This window comes from Plodia interpunctella, chromosome 12 (assembly GCF_027563975.2).
Source record: "Plodia interpunctella isolate USDA-ARS_2022_Savannah chromosome 12, ilPloInte3.2, whole genome shotgun sequence".
Lineage (NCBI taxonomy): Eukaryota > Metazoa > Arthropoda > Insecta > Lepidoptera > Pyralidae > Plodia > Plodia interpunctella.
In genome coordinates, this window is record NC_071305.1 from 4,321,288 (window position 1) to 4,339,885 (window position 18,598).

At 34.2% G+C, this 18,598-nt stretch overlaps 1 protein-coding gene and 1 pseudogene across 3 annotated transcripts in view; both read right to left on the minus strand.

Annotated features, from left to right (window-relative positions):
• Positions 1–18,598, minus strand: part of LOC128674050 (semaphorin-2A) — a 313,535-nt gene that overhangs the window by 208,830 nt on the left and 86,107 nt on the right. For all 3 annotated transcript variants that reach the window (XM_053752331.1, XM_053752330.1, XM_053752329.1), the window contains exon 2: positions 15,590–15,623. The gene's annotated coding sequence lies outside the window, so the exon portion shown is untranslated. The remainder of the gene's footprint in view (positions 1–15,589; positions 15,624–18,598) is intronic.
• LOC135309829 (histone-lysine N-methyltransferase SETMAR-like) lies at positions 10,126–11,913 on the minus strand (annotated as a pseudogene).

Genomic DNA, 18,598 nt, shown 5'->3' on the forward strand with positions numbered 1-18,598 from the left:
TAAAAATCTAAATAAATAAAGATAGCAAAGTTTATGTTTTTATAGAGTTTATTATTAACTTTTTTACTGGGTTTCTAATAAACTCGCTCGACATTTAGCATTGAGACGAAAACAAATAAGTCTCAACCCTAAATTCGAAATTCAAATTAAGTCGCTTGAAACATTTATCGTCTCCATACCAACAGACCCTATTAGACAGAAGCATGTGTCTGGAACTAATACTTTACCCTGACCTGTCCTATAGACCACAGCAAAAAAGTATTTTCAACCATAAATAGAGCTAAATAAGATTTAATTTGCCTTAAAGTGGTGAAAATAATTTGGTTGCTGCCCGGTTCCGCCACGTGCGCGATGTTTGGAGCTTGGTTTGGTTTGAAGTCTCAGTTATTGTAGTGGCGGGAAAAACATTTGAAGTTGTTTAATTTGGAGGGGTTAATGCATTTTTTGATGAAGTACTTTTTTTTTCATTTTGTTCGCGATCTATTGCCAAAATAAAAAAAGTCATTTCACAATCAATTTCGTGAAATTAAAATCTATTTTTCATCTATGACTAGGTAATTAATAATTGCTATTGTGTGGTCTACATTGGGAACTATATTTTATTGAATTCCTACAATGTGTATTAACATGTAATATTATAATTTTATACTCTAAGTAAATTTGAAATTAACTAATGAGTTTCAAAAATATGCTCGTTGCAATGTTGCACTTACTTTCACCCTAATATTTTATAAAAGGGTAACATTTCAAACTGCAACTCCACATTCCACAAAAAATTCAACAATATGTGGTACTAAATCCTCAATCCCAAACAGTGAGTAAAGCGAGACAGAATTAATCTTGTATCGAAAAGAAAGAGAGAAAGTACTCTTATGTCCCGCACTTGATCCTATTTATCATTCGTAGGACTTATTAAAGCGACCGACACGCGTGTTGCTTTAAACTTTAAGCCGACAAGAAATACATGGACTCGAAACTTTACACTATTAATTACAGTCAAAGTCGAGTTAAATATGCGATACTTTGTATTTTCGTGTTTGACTTTAAATTCCAACTTTGTACTTGACAGGTTTTACTTGGTTCTACTTAGTTATATAAATGCGAGTACTTAAACTTTCACAGTTAACCGTGTGGTGTAAATATTTAGTTACGTATCTGATTATAAATAAGCTATTAATGAAAGTAAATATTATTGTTAATAAAGGAGATTATAGCAACAATAGCGTCTCCATTCATTGAGACGAACAGATTGTACTATCCATTCATATGTAGATTGCAACAAAAAATCCAATAAACAAGACACAGGGCACTCAGATCCCCTCCATCATTATTGAAAAGAATGTTAACATCACAGCCGGCTTATCCGGGGGTCGATTTAGCAAAAGAGTTACACTAACGAATGGCCACCCCTGTAAAGTAACTCTCTCGTTACGGTTGACACTTCAATTCGGATTAAATTTAGTTGGAGATTTTAGTTCAAATTCACTGGGCTGATATGAATAAAATAAAAAGATATTTTCGGCACTTTAAACAAGCAAAGAATGCATAGTCATCTTAATAGTTTTATCTTATAGTGAATTTAAACTAAAATCTGGCTCTATGAGCCATGCCCTTGACGTACGTCAGTGTCAAATAGTCCTATAGAAAACAACGGAGCTACGATAAGCTGCATCGTCGCAACGGAGCACGACTGGCTCATATCGAATGTGTAATGTAATTGCTAAAACTGTAGTCAGATATAAACTATATAGCCACCGACATCTAGTGGCAAGTAGTCGCATACACACTCAAGTGGTTAACTAAACTGTCAACCAGTGTACTGGTTTCCTTATAATGTTTTTGGTGCCTTTGCTAAAATAATAGGAGAGGAGCATTATAACAATTTAAATTTTAAATTTAAAAACAATTTAAAATTTAGCTTTCCAGCTATAGTCTAAATACTTTTAAATTGTTAAAGTCATAACTAACTACTATTTAATTATTTGCTGGTTAGAAATCTACAATTATTTACTGTCTATATTTATATAATAAGGTGTGCAAAACCGGTTACAGCTATTTAAACAAATTTATTAAATCTATCAGGTTGAAATAATGACAAATTCAGACTACGCCAAAAGTTTTCAAAATTATAATCAAATTTTATTCTGAAATTCTGAACCAATCCATCAACAAGTTTAGAATATAATGACGTGACATTTAATTTGTTACAATTAAATTGTGACATTTAATTTTCGGCCAGCCAAACATAACTAAACTAATTTCTTGGGAAATAAATGTAATTTCGTTCTAAATCAGAGTTAAAGGATAGAAAATACTGAATAGTTTAGTGGTCTCTTAAATTTATTAATTGACCTCCAGACGGTCTATTTGTTGATTGATTAATTCAATTTATGTATAGACATAGGGACCCAAAGTTGTAATGCGCAATGTAACGTTTAAAGTATTATTTGAAAAGATTGAATGAAAAATACTTTATTCTGATGACTATGCTATTTTTGTTCATATAAACTTAGAATTATTAAACTTAGCATGCAATCAAAATCTTATTTCCATCACAATTGTTGCAATTAAATTTAGTTTTAGATTTTAAAGTTTTTATACGAGTAGGTATTTAGTATAATTAATAATTTTGTATTTAGGGTTTAGGTATCTATTGTTATTATAAATATATTCCAATAAAGATAAATCTCACAACATCAATCATGCCTAAACATCCAATCAACATCAGTCGAAAAATTCCAATATCTTTCAAAGAGGTATCCAACAAATTCGAGGAGTTATCGAGCTTACTCATCCTCAATAGAGAAACATCTGAAGCGAGGATAGAAACATCGACTGCTCACCTATGCCGTACTGCCAAATTCAATCACCATAGTAACCTTCATATGCAGCCACTGACTTTGAATATCTAAAGCTGGATTGAGCAAGCTTCGGCAAAAAAGTTCCATAGTAGGTGTAGTCTACACTATAGCACTCTAGTCTAGCTTTGGCCATTAAACATGTTCTACAGTAGAACATGAATTGATTAATGGCCAAAGTTATTTTCAACATATGTAAAAAACACAATAGAAAGTAGAATAGATTATTAAATAATCACAAACGTCTTAAAATTTATTGGTACCTTTAATATTAGAAAATTAAATTCTGTGTAAGTTTCTATTTACCGTATTTTTATGAATACGTGGAAATTCTTTGAGAATTTCAATTGTTTTTTCCCAAATCTCATATTTAGACTGAGTAAGCGCATAACGTCATTTCCTTTCAACTATTTCTTACAAACCTTTATATACTTAGAATTCTATTTCAAGCCTAGTTATAGACAATTAGGTCTTTAGTCATGAATTCATTCATTTATGAATTCAAAAGTCATTATTATTATCAATAAAAATCCTTCTCGTTCAATCCAGCGTTGAGATGATTTATGTCAAGGCATGTGCCCCTTTGCGTTCACACATCGTCATCAATCGGAATGCCAAGTATTCGCATATTAGCTGCTCCCGGCTCCGCTTCTATTTTTCCACTTCCATGCCACTTGGCAAAACTTCACAGAGGTGGATTCATATAGCCGATGCGTTTGGTTTTGTACAAATTTATTTTATCAAGTAAACGTTGGGATTCCACTCACTGAGCCGAACTTAATACCCGGGCATGCGGATCTCCCTTCAGGTTTTGATGCAAACTAATGACTGGAATTATTTGCATAATTGTTTCGCGAAATGCTGACGTAGACGCTTTGTGCAAGCAAGTGCAGATTTTATTAAATCTGTATTTGCTAAATATTACAACTTGCACAGACATAATGGTTTGGTGATACAAAATTTTGTTTGATCTTGAAGCAAACATATCAAATCGCTGTTTCTAATTATAAATTCTATTAAATGACTCGCTATTGAAAATTATTATTATAACAGGTTTTCAGAACTAGTCTTTGTAATGTTAATGTAATTGTAATGAAAAAATAGTCGTTAGGGTTTTTATGGAATTTCATGATGTCAATAACGGTTAATAAAGAGAATTCTACTTGTATTTCATACACAAGTGGGCACACCAACAAAAAGTATTTACTTTAAATATAAACACTACGATAGCTGAAAACACCGAAATGACTGAATGATATCTGAACGACTGAACTGTGAAAAATGCATCACATCAATTGCAATTGCCCGAAACTGTGATTAATCTATTTTTCATTAATGTCATCCCAAATGACACCGTTATGATTCGCCAGTTCAATCAAACCGGTTTCAATAACAATTTTTCATTCTCGACATACTAATTAAGTGCTTTTCATAAATATCCCCACGGTGTAATCACGTCGCCCACTCAATTATCAACTTTAACACGCAGGGATAAGTTTGAAAATCGAGTGTAATTAGAATTTGGTAATGGTAAACTTGAAAGCGACATCCTTAGTAACAAGTGTAAAATATTTTCCCCAATCGTTGTACCTGGTGCCCCCTAGGGATATTTCAAGGGTGAATAAGCTCGCATAATGGCAAAGGGTACAATATTTTAAATTTCAATCGCTGCGAGCGGTCCGGCCGGGGTGGAAACAAAGATTTCGCTCCCTGACTTTTGCTAAGTGTTATAATAAGTTATTGCATCTGGATATTATACGTCCGAATCGACTTTTAATTTCATCTTTTTGGGGAGGCGTTTAGTACAAAGGTTGCAAAGGTTTAATTTTCCATCTCGGCATTTACCAAAATGCTAAGCTGTAGGTAATTTTTTCATTTATCAACACTCATAAATAGCAATTATTATTTTTAATGCTAATTCACATGCAGGCATATAGATAGGTTGGTAATTAGGTGTTAGTGCTGTGTGTAATTTTTATAATAAATAAATAGGTGATACCGATTATTAAATACCTAATACTTGATAAACCACATGGATGCCCTTAAGATTCACCCATATTTTGTATAATAAATAAATATAATATAATAAAAATAAATAAATAAATATATTAGGACAAATCACACAGATTGAGCTAGCCCCAAATTAAGTTCGAGACTTGTGTTATGGGTTACTAACTCAACGATTTGTGGTGATGTATTTTATAACAAATACATATATAGATAAACGCCCAAGACCCAGGCCAATCAGAAAAAGATCATTTTCCATCATGACCCGACCGGGGTTCGAACCCGGGACCTCTCGGTTCAGTGGCAAGAACCTTACCACTGCGCCACCGCGGTCGTCAAAATATAATACTAGTCAATCTTATGGGTCACGTAAAATCTCATCTTTAATTATTAAAATAAAAATCGAAATCAATCAAGCGTGTTTACACCACGATGCAACCGATGTGAAAAAAGATAAAATAATTCAATGTTCAACGAACGCAATAAATATTAACTTGACAAATGCGGAGTAATCTTTCGATGTTGCTTCTCATTTGATTCTCACCCTTCTTTATATTTCCCGTAGATTAATTCATGGGTTGTTATCGACGCCTGCGATTGCCAGAAAATTTGTTACAGTAGAATTCACCTATTGAAATTGCAAATTTTATGCGTTACTCAGATAAGGTGCCTATAATCATTATTATCGTTTGGGCGCATAACTTCAGGGTCGTGAAATGTCATCGTGAACAATTAAGTCACTTTCGCAAAAATTAGTCCACAATTTTTCAATTTTTATCATTTAAAATTATAGATAGACCTTACCATTAATAAGCTGAAGAATCGAGATAGTAATTTTGATATTAAAACTAGACAAGGTACATAAAAATCGGGGCGAAAGAGTTTGTTAATTTCTATTACTTCAGTTTTCGATCCAAACGTCTCCGGCCGATACAATCTCCTTACACTGTTTTATATTAACTATATCGTATAGTAAGGAAAAAAATTACGATCAGCAATAATGACGTGTTGTGAAAGCAGAATTATGCAAAACTGATGTTATGAGAAAGTGTCATTGTACGATAATGAAGATTTGCGTAAGTGTAAAAATTTTTTTGATGACATTTTGCGATAGTGACGTTCTGCGTCAAGACCATTATTATAAGTCATAAATTTGATTGAAATTCGGTCACATTTTCGCGAGAGCTTATCGCGTGGTTGCAGTCGGCTTGAAAAATGCCTCGCTCCCCCGAATTGTGATTTGACGACTCGACTGTTCCGATCGATTTATTTTAGTACTGCCTCGAAGGTGTTAAATGTCGCAATTTGCATAAGAAACGGAGAGGCGAAATGATTTTTTTATACGGTGGAAGATTAATTTGAAAGCCCAATTCGCGATTACGTGAAAATACTGTAATCGAAAATTTATGGAGCATTTATCTTTTTGGATATATTAATAAATTTTATTTAATTCAAAATAGATTCTGATATGACTTATATGAATTTCATAAAGCTATGTAATAATAATTTAGTCGACTAATCTAGTAGATAGAGTTCATCTAGAGTTATATTGCTATTCCGCTAATATTATAAAACTAGTTTTTGCCCGCGGCTTCGCCCGCGTAAATTTCATAGCAAAATCTCAGTAAATTTTTTTATCGCGTACTCTGTAAGTAAGACTGATAAACATATATGATTCAGACTGGTAAACATATATGATTCAAATTCGCATTTTTTCTCATCTTTAGTTCAATTTTCCGCGTGTCTCGTTCCGTAAACTTGTCCAATCCCGCTTCCTGCTATGTAATGTAAAGTAGATATCCCGTACCGTTTCCTTCATATTGTGTCATCATTTTTGTAATGTGTCCCGTCCTGTTTCCCACTACGTGTCTCCTTCTCATTTCCCGGTTCTACTCCCACTTCCGCTTTCTGCAACGCGTGCCGTCCCATTTTCCATGACGTTTTACGTCCCCTTTTTTTATTGACTACAAAAGTAAATTAAACATTTTTTGTATTTACTATTACTGTTATTTACTACAAAAAGTAAGTGTGGCAATTTTCAGCTTGTTATCTTGAAAATTGTTTTAAGTCCCATACAATCTTTCACCCCCCTTATAAAGGGGTTGAGGGTTAATATTCAGAAAAATCTGAAACACGTATTCATGACTTTGTTGTAAACAACCAAAATCCAAAATTTCACTAACTTTAACGGTGTAGAACTTTCATGTTTACAGTTTTTCACCCCTTTCACCCCCTTCGGAGTACAATTTCCAAAAATTCTCTCTTAGTGCTCACCTACACTCCAAATGCCAAATTTCAACAAACAACAACCATTACAATTAAACAATTATAAAAGCTTCAAAACCATTACTATTAATAAAACAAATTGCCTAAAGCGTCCATTGACAATAAAAATGAAAAGCAGTATGGAGGTATTATGTTTTAACCATCTGATTAAAGAAATTTGTTTTAAAATTCAAATAATTACGCTGCATTCACGTCACGTACTCTAATGATTTGATTCATGTATGCTAATTTGGAGGCAGTTACTAACAGTGATAATGTTTTGTACCGAGAATTGTTTAGTTTAATGGTTATTGCCATGATTTGGTTTGCATCTGTTTTTGTTTGTATAATTTTGCATTTTTATTTGGTGAAACATTGTACCTAAGAAATTTTGCCAGAATCTTTTATTGTTGTCAGAGAGATCTTGTTGCATTCAACGCGTGACAATGAAAACATGTCCGTGCTGTTAACCATTGAGTAGTTTCCTTGTTGTGAGCCGATCCTAGTATACCATTATGTCATGCTGAACACAATAATGCATTGTCACGTAAATCCACCGCGTGTATGCAAAATTTCAGCACAAACAGACACTGAGAAGTGCTTCAAAATTGATCTGCAAGATTCCACTTGAACATGCTTATACTTACTTACCTACAATAAACGTTTGAAACAACGGTTTTGGGCATCAACACTATTTTAATGCTGTTTTCTTTTTTAATTTTATAAGAGGAATAATACTTCCATTCTAACAGATTAAAATAATGTGAAAGTCTGTCTTTCTGTCACCTTTTCACAGCTAAACTACTTACTAGATTTTTAAAAATAATAATGAGATAAAATAATTCTGGAATCGAGCGGGAATTGAACGCGCGCCCCTGTCTATCTGGAGAAAAAAAGCATGTGTGACAAATCCATTTAAACTACTAGATTGATTTTAATGAACTTTAGAATAAGACCAATTATTATTGATGACCTAAGGTCCCGTGGGCAGAACTTCGGGCAAAAGCATATTTTTTTAGGAAGGAACATTTGACATCATTAATCATCAGAAGTATAATTGAATAAAATAAATTTGTACTTGATACCACATCGTGTCGTCTTCGAAAAAAATTTGATTCGTAGCTGACTAAAAGTCAGATTTTTTTGCGATGACGAATTGAAACTCCGGAAATGTATCTCTATCACATCATCATCATATAATTTAAGAGCGAGGCTCTTGTCGGTAGAGTTCCTTCCATTGTTCTCTCTCCAAAGCTAACTCCTTCACTTCTTGATACGACACGACACCCACTTTTTCTTTAATTTGTTTGGTGCAACTATCTCTTGGTCTTCCTGGGCCCCTTCTTCCTCTATATCACGATACAAATTATTTGTGAAATATATATTATACCAATCTACAATCTGACGAGCTCTGGTAAAATGAAAGGCGTCCATTAGCAGCAGCCTCCCTTACTAAACCAGTTAGTGAGAGCCGCGACACCGCCCGCTAAATATAATTCTGGCTAATACCATTACCGTTGAGTGTTCAAGAAATTTTAGTTTCCTCTAAAGCTTAATATATTGTACTCTTAACGTGAATATTAAATTGTACAAAATGTTTCTCCTTAGGTTTAATTTCAATCTTTGCTATTAAAATACAAGTTCTTCATGATTGTATTGACGAATCGTATTTAATAATTAATTTAAGTAAATACTTAATTTCACAGTTAACTTAAATATTAGATGAAAATAGAAACATTTTTGGTATACATTACATTTTTAATTCACTATGAGCAGTTTTATGAAGTGGTTGCCATTTTGTTTACGCTCTCTCACGCGCAAACTGGAAAATCATCAACCAGAGTGTATGATGCCTTACAAAGTTCTTCTTCTATCAAATACTGATACATAAACATCTATCAATTATTGATACATAAACAGTAGTCTTTCCACGCAAAAGACAGTTTTATTATTATTAACAAAGCCACACCAAAATATAACTGAAACAAAAGAAGAATTTCCATTCTCAAAAGCATAACATTTGAATAAATTTTGAGAAGAAGCAAGATGGAACTCAGCGAGGACAAGTAGCACAATTACGCATTTCGGGGATTTGAGCGGGTGCACTCGGGACGAGACGCCTTGTCTTGTCTATGCAAGTTCGAGCGAAAGTAAACGGCATTAGAAGTCGCTTCGGCTCAATGGCTCGACTGCTGCTGGAGGCAGACTTAATTCATAGACTTTAGCGGGTAATGTCCAAGTTTCTGGCGATTTTCATGTGTTTTTATTTAGCTAAGATAACTTCATTTTGTCCCTTTTGTAGTATATGATAATGTAAAAAGCAGGAAAGTGGACCCTGGGCTCTGTAGCGGTGAAAGCAAACGGAAAAACGCTAAGATAAAAAAAAGAGCATTGGTGGACAGGCAGAGTCATATTATATACGTACATTCAAAAAACGAATAACTAAGATCAAATTGTGATTCATAGATTTAGAAGCTCCGATAACCAAATGAAGTATTATTATATTATTTATATATTAAAATTCATAGAAATGCTGACTAACCAATCTGTTTATGCGATACACCAACAGCTAGTGTCGGTGTCGAGTCTAACGCAAATTATTAGCACAACTGTAACCCCCCCTTTCTTTCGTCCGCGCTTGGCGAACTCTCAATAGATTCATTAAGGCTCTAACGAGATCTCCTAAAGGGAATCACGAATGCTTTGTTTCATCAAATGCGATTTATTTTGTTTGTCACAATATCGTCAACCCTACTAGAGAAAGTACGATATAAAATGCTAAAGCAATTACAGTTGGAGACAAACTTAATTTGCTCATTAGTTCAATTAATTAGTACAAGAAAGAAATTATTGCGCTACATAAGTATTTTTTTGTTATATCGTAGGTATGTGTCATTTGACGGTTTGCGCATTATATTAGGTCCTTACATATGAAATTGGCGTTGAAATTGGCGCGGAACAAAAAGTCGAATATTTTTTAATATAATATATTTATTTAATCAAAGTAAGAACCAATATTATCTATGCACTTTTGCCATCTCATAGGTAGTTCATTGATCCTTTTACAAAAAAAACATTCGGACAGGAATCAATAAAATCTTTGAAGGCGGTTTGGACTGCCCATCTGAGTTGAATTTTTTCCCTTGGAAGAAGTTATCCAAATATCGAAAACCTTGGTAATCTGTTGGAGCAAGGTCCGGGGAGTACGGTGGATGTCTTTGACATTCCAATTGAAGCTCCTCTAATTCCTTCTCATCCTTGGTAGCCGTCTGTTGTGCAGTGTGTGGGCCAGCGTTGTCGTGAAGCAGCAGTGGCGTGGAGCGATTGACCAGCCTCAGTTGTTTAGCATCTAGCTTTTTCATCATAGTTTGCAATTGCTGACAATAAACGTTTGCCGTAATTGTCTGGCCAGATTTGAGAAAACTGTAATGAACGACACCGGCACTAGTCCACCAAATGTTTACAAGTAACTTTTTTTGGGTCAATTTTCGCTTGGGTGCAGGATTTGGCTGGCTGGCCAGGGTCCAGGCATTGCGATGAGCTTTTCCGATTATCGTAGAGAATCCACTTTTCATCACAGGTAATGATTTGATTTGAAAACTCTTCATTATTGTACCGTTTAAGTCATGTAACGCAGCAGTCGACACGCGTTTGCCGGTTTGTGTTGTTCAACTAATTCGTGAGGTACCCACCTTTTAAGTTTCTTAATCTTCCCAATTTGCTTCAAAAGGATTAAAATAACACCGAAACCTGAAGCTAACTCGGACGTGGTTTGCGATGGATCCACTTCCACAATAGCCTTCAATTCTTCATTATCAACTAGGGCCTCCGGCCGTCCACAGGGCTTGTTCTGCAGGTCGAAATTTCCAGAACGAAAACGTTGGAACCAGAAACGCACTGTGTTTTCTTTTGCGACACGACCGCCATACACATCGCCAGTTTCATATGTAAGGATCTAATATTAGGGAATTTGACTAGGTACTTATTGTTATTATTTCTATTTATAATTTCGATGGAGCTACAACTTTATCTGGATCATCTATTTTCAAATATTGGACCTTTTAAATAACCTCCTACTTTCACTATACAATATGTACAACATTGTTCATTTTCGTTATGTCTGGAAAGGAAATTTGAAAACTTATACGAGTATGTAGCGAGCAAGCACTTTATCCATTCTCTATGTTACCTAGTATAATCTCGCCGGTAATACAAGGTAATATGCTTTGTTCATGTCACAGTCGATTTTAAAATTACGCTCAAATTCGAGAAATAACAAAATACTCAGATTTTAAAGTGCAACTTGCCGATTGAATCGTAGTCGGTGCAAAACTACAAGAAATGTAATGCTGGCTCCACACTATCGCGGACCAGTTCGCCGATCTTGGCGAATTCGGCATATATTGCTGGTATTTCACAGTAAATAAAAGTACTCATACATACTTTGCAATGTTAATGCATTCGCGTCGTCATCTGTCCGATAGTGTGGAGCCGGCATGAACAGCGTGTCGAGTTACCGTATTTACAAACAATTTGTATGGGTGATGTGCTGTTGACAATATACAAAATAAACACTTCATGCATAATTCAACAAAAATCACCTTCATACCTTTAGATAAAAGTATGTTTTATGTAAAGAGTTTTCTATTTTTATCCAGTCCTATACCAGGTAGGTACGTACATTGTGGTAGAATAATAAAAATGATTGGGCTAATACAGTACAACCGTTACGGCGGCAGATGCGAGCTATAAACATCAAAATGCCGGAACTTTCGTAAGACATTGGGACAAAAAGTGCCGAACAACTGAGTGATAAAGACACAAATTAAAATTTCGCTCATTTAATTACACAGACAAATTACAAAGCTACTTCTTAAGAACTAACATGTGGATCTTTTTAACGGACCTTCCGACGCTGAACCGAAAAAACGCTCGGCTAAGAGAGTGTGAAAAGATACCTATATCGAAATTCAATCATTGCTCAAATTTCAAAATGTGGTCAGGTTTTTACGTGTTTTTATTTTTGCAGACTAAAGAAGTATTCGTAACTGAAAATCGACCATACCTATACTTTTTACCCGTGGAATTTAATATTAGTTATATACTATCTAATACGTTTTATAGTTCACAAATAATAAAAGTTTGCTTATAACAATATAATTAAATTAAAAATAATGAAAATTTTCCCCGTCTTTAAAAATTCACGCCTTGCGTTCTACCAGCTGACACACAAGTTTGGCGCAAGTCTGATATAATTGTACCGCAATTATGAAGACAATTGCGTGCTTCCCTGTCTCAAATTACAGTTTTGAAACCAGCCACGTTTTTAGTAAGAATTATTCATTGTTAAGGACAGGATAATTTTAGCGCTTAGCGGTTTAGTCGCTGTCTTTATTAAATGCTTTGTCTTTGCCAGTTGGCAGTTGTTTGGCATTAAATATATTCATGAAATAATTTTGGTTTAACATAAGATATAACACTGCTGCATTCCGGACCTCCAGGAATTTCGATTGAAACAGTCCATGCACAAATGGATTGAAACTTGTCAAGTATATTTTACGAGACATATAACAAACACACATTTCCAAACTTAGGCCAGATAGAAAACGCACAGATTTTTTAACAAAATAACAAGAAAACTATTTCTCAAAAGTTAAGCAGATTTGAATATGTTTTTGGATAAATCGCAAAGAATCTGCGCCGAGTTCCTTTGCATCAAAGGAGTTCGCAAGGATCCGCACTTAGCGAAAATATTTGAATTCACTCATCGAGAAAGTTGGTCGAGTGTTCGATCCGTGCATCTGAGTGCTAGACTTCTTAACGATTTTATTCTTTTGCTCATAATTTTAAAGCCACCGTGACTTTTCATATGCTAGATTTCGTCTCGATATGCATTTGACTCTTTTCTGATAAATTGATGGTATCAATTTACGAAAATGAGAACTTAAGTACCTAGGATGGGTATTACCATATACATAGATGGCTTATTAAATTATAAATAATAATAGTTTTGTTGTAAAATGAGAGTGAATTTGTTTTGTTTATTATTGGTTTATTTCAAAAAATTAAATTGTAGCCCATATTTGGATGCTTAACTCTGTCCATATCAAATATCATCAACATCAGGCCAACAGTGATTTAGCTGCACTATAGCTGTAAGCAAACGTAACAAACAGACGTCTCATTAATACTTACAAAATTTTGTCAGAGGTACTGGTTTGATAGAAAAAACAAATACAAATAATATACAAATAGTAGATAGTTTTCTGCTCCTATTGGAGTACAAATATTTTTGTATATAATTGCATACAAAACGTTTTTCTTTTAATGTATACATATAGGTATCTACTAAAAAGACAGTCGAAATAAATTCTATCTAAAGAGATCTTTTATGCAGAAACAGTTGTAATTTATTTTTATCTTTATTATAAAGTAATTTTGAATAAATCCAGCTTATCTTAAAACGTGTAGTCTGTTCAAACAAAAACTTTATTGCTGTCTGCGAAATTATACTCGTAATGTGTACTGAGAAATACAAATTTACAAAATCAACTTCTAAAGCCAATTTCAGGATTACCGACGGAATAATATTGTTTTAATATTGTTGTATACAAATAATATTTAAAAATGATAAAGTGGAAGCATTGATACCTAATTATAAGTAAGAAAGGGGGTTGACATCACTCAGGGTGCCGGTCGTAAAATTACAAAATTTAAAGATTTAGTATTTTTCTCTTTGGAAGTTTCCGGGCGTCACAGCCAATAATGAAACTAAACATAAGCGAGATTGAGATAGAACTAAACGTAAAAGAATTACTAGAAATGTTCTAACAGTAACATATCGAAATTCACCAAAAGAAAGCCAATACTGAACGCGAGAATCAATGGCGCGGAAAACTCTTTATCGATTTTAAAACGGCTGTGTGCTGCAGTTTGTTAAAGTTATATTGTTATTGGCATTTCATGGACCCTTTGACTGGGTTTATACTCACTTCTCTCTGAGTAAACGATTTCGATTATCGTTATTTTTTTCTCAGTGTTACGGGCACGACGCGAGAGCTAGCGAGCGATCGAGCTGGCGTTCGAAGCGATGGGATGCATAAGCGATGTGGTTCACACTGACCGTGTGAAAGCTAGCTAGGGAGCGAACTAGCGAGCGAGTTTTAGGTCTGCTCTGTTTTTATAGCTCAAAAATGTGAGTGAAAGGATTAAATCCTTTTATTTCTTTTGTAGCGAACATTCGTTTAGTTAAAGCAGTGGTGATCCAATGGACGCCTGTAAACCGAAAGGTCCAAGGTTTGAATTCTACTTGTGCTACGTAAGTATGACTCATTTTAATACGTTTCATCGACCACCACTTTCTTCCGTCTTTCTTTTATATTGTGTAATGACCATTTGACCATATTTTGTGTAGAAGACCTGATACCAAAAACAAATAATTGTTTACTGGATTTTATCCAAGAACACAATAATATGTTGTATTGTTGTTTTGTTAATATACCCTTATTAACTAAACAATAACAATCAATAAGCATATCGGTCTTCAAAGATAAACATAATTAAAGGGGTTGTAGGCGTTTGTGCAATACTGGGCTGAAGGAAACGGGCTTAATATTTGATTATGGCGACGCCCTTTGAGACCTATTCCACTACCAGCGACGAGCGATAAGATAAAGTATAGCTTGATTTCTACGGCTGAGAGAGTAATATAAGATATAATTCCCGTTATTAGTTATTTTATACAATTTTTTTGTAATTATCACTTCATAATTCACAACGGCGTTGCAGCGACAATTGTTATAAAGGCTCCACACTATCGCCAAACCCGGACTGATGCCGATGCGAATTGTATGAGCTCTTATTTAATGTATACCGAAACCGGCGAAATTTGGCGAACTGTTCGTGAGTAGTGTGGAGACAGCATTAGGTATATCCCCTCGCTGACAGTACTGAGTAAAACCTACGGAGGTGATTGCATATCCTGCAACTGACGCGTCATTATATAATTTTGCCGGTTTGTAACGATATTAAATTCTTGGAATGAAAATTGGGGCGGATCGTATGCTGTAATTAAATGTACGTTTTGAGTTATTGGCGGTGACGTTCGCTTATTGCCTGCAAGTCATTTTGAAATTACATTAATTACTCGAAAGTTATTAACCCCTCGCCCTAATATAGGAACTAATGCAGTACTGAGCGAGGTATTGCACCGCATTACAGGTTACGGAAGGTTTAAGAGATATTACATTTAAAGTTATTGTAATAAAAGCGACTAATGGTATTTTAGATAATGCTAGAGAGTTACTATTTATTTATTTACAGCATAACATTGTAAAAATAAAACTCACTAATAGGAAAAGAAGTATATTGTTATATCTATAATAATTTCTTCCAGTAGACCTGCGACAGAAAATTAAAAATTTGAAGGTAAAAAAAAAACATAATGGCTAAGTACTTACAAATTTGACTCCGGATTATCACTTTAGTGAACATCTGGAACAATGATAGATTACATTAGTATACAGTAATATAAACATGTGATATGCTTAGTTAAATTTATCTTTTCAAGGTTCCCACAACAAAAACACTTTAAAAAAAACAGCTAAACACCGATACCTACATAAATAAAAGCGGCAAAGTTAATTAGAGCAAGTCGTAATGGAAGTGGCCCGCACCTACCGCTTGACAAATGGAAAAATAACCAACATGTCAAACGTAACCATTTCCATGTTAGATGGCTATCAGAAAATTGCTCAGTTCATGCCGCGGACTCGAAGCCTACTGCCTGTGACTACAACAATCAAGCTAGGGTTGGTACTCGCACTATAATGTGAGTTTAGCATAAAGGCTAAATATTTATTTTTAATTATTATTACCAGCCAGACCTATAACCGTCTAAATATGTTATTACGATTCATAAACAAACTTTTCATTGATTTGTGTTGTTTATTTACTACTAAACGATAAATGAAGTTAAATAAGCATGACAATATTCTTTAAAAATAAAAAAGGTAAAATTAAATAAGTTTGAGACTATTAAGTTAATATTAACGATACTATATTTAATTAACTTATATTATATACCTGTATATTTTAATCTAAAATTATTTTTATAACTTGACCTGACCGGAGACCGAAACTGGGACCTCCAGTATAGCAGCCCGGTATGACGACTATTTGGCTATATTAGAGGTGTGTTTACTAAATGTTTTTGTGGCAGCCCTAGCAAACGTACGCAAATGTAATCAATAACAAAAGTAATCCGATACTTTGACAGCGGTATCAGAAAATTAAAGCGGTGGCAGTAGGCGGTACATACATTTCATGCTACATTTTTTTTCATACTACTAGCTTGTCCTTCCCGGCTTCGTTCTGGTAATAACATAATAAATTACACACCTAAACCTTCCTCAGGAATCATACTATCTATTAGTGGAAACCGCATGAAAATACATGTAGTAGTTTTTGAGTTTATCGCTAACAGACGGACAGACAAACAGTTGAGGACTTTATTTTATAATATGTAAGGATGGAAAAAATCACGTGTATATGCTGCTCCATATACACAGGCTAGATAAATAATTCTTCCAAGCAGGCAAACAGGCATGCGGCCCACCTGATGGTAAGAGGTCACCAAAGCCTATCAACACCTGCAGGACTAGGGAACACTAGGGGTGTCACTGTATTTATTGCCTAGGATCTTTTGCCATAGTACCCTGTAATTACATACATTGCCTATCTCACCCTTCCAACCGCAGAACACATACATAGTTTCTATTGATTTCACAGTTACGAAATTATTTTGCCTCTTGTAAAAGAAGTAAGAAAAAGTAAGATAAGATGTATCTTTTGAAAGAATTATAATTTCTAAGAATTATTATTTAATTTTAATATAAATAATTTTATCTCATGTCTATTGTCGGAATATTGTACTTATTTTATTATACCTACGTACTTCTTGAAAATTGATAGTAATTAAAATATTCATTCGTTTTCTGCTCAATTACTTATACGAATCAATGCAAAAATAATATGGAACAATTAGATATTTGAATTAATTATGTCCTTCGAAATTTAATTTCAAAAAGAGATAACAATACAAGGGTGGGGAATGTCTTTTATTAGACAAAAACAAAATATTTCAAATCTCCTTAGAAGGAACAAACATTGCTTCGCCTAAGTTAATCAAGTCTAGTAGGCGGTATTAGCGAGCTGTAGCAATATAGACACAAAGGGAACGCAGTCGCAAGTGGAATTGTTAACAGAAAGTGCAATAACAATGGCCGGGTCTAATTGCGGGTTCCCAGTGGAATAGAATGGAATCAAACACGAACAATTCAGCCACAGACGAACAAACGTGCTAACGAACGGGCAATCGGACTTGAGGAATAGTTCAAGTAATTAAAGTTTAAAATTAGAATGGAATTAAATTTCGAAGACATTTAACGAGTGCATAAATATTCATTTTGTGAATATTAATGCACTTGTTAAAAGTTAAATGGGCCTGTTTCACCAGTATCTAATATTTTTTTATAAACTAACTGCTAGATAAATCGGCATGGAGTTACGATACTTGTGAAACATAATTTAAAACGTATAGTACTCATACATACTTAAGCTATCTATCAGCAAGAAGTGAACTCATGGAATGAACAGGCTATCATAACCGCATTTTCGAAATTTAAAGGTTTAGTTTGAAGTCAAACAAGAGTGAAGTCAATAAAAATATGCATTACAAACGATATTAAAACTATGACTAACTGTATGGTTCTTGTGCCTAATTGAATATTGGTATTACTTACATCAGTAGTGGCTTTTCACCGTCATTTGCATACAATTAACACAAAATTACCCTAAACAAAACAAGCTGAATAGATAATTTCGCATTATATCATAAGTTAGAGTGTTACTGGTAATAATTGCCAAATAACCTTATCAGCGCGAATATAACTGTGTCCTATAAATTGCAGACGTTAAGCTGATTACCATAAAATGGTCGACATTTCGGGAATCGTACTAAAATCTGTAAATGAATGGCGGTTTTGCATAATTGAGAGGACGGCCAGCCAACATATGGAGGAGAGGAAAGAGGGAAAAATATTCGAGATCGCTTTTACACTGGTATTTCACGTATTCGATGAAAATCGCTCGAAAACTGTGCATGGTATTTACGAGCTTTTATTTAGTTAAACATCCCCGATGTATGTCGGTAATCAAATCTTGCAAGTTAAATTTCAGTTACTAGTCCTTCTTCTTCTTCTTGACCTTATTCCACTCATGTGGGATCGGCGTAGTATGTAAGTTCCTTCCATTTCGTTCTGTCATTTGCCATATCCATTGATACTCCTTTCCTGTTCATACTATCCTTGACACACTATACATTTCTTCTCAGGTCTTTTCTATTCCTGGAACCGTTTACTTCCATCTTTAATGCCCTTTGAGTGACGTGATTTTAATCTCTTCTTAAA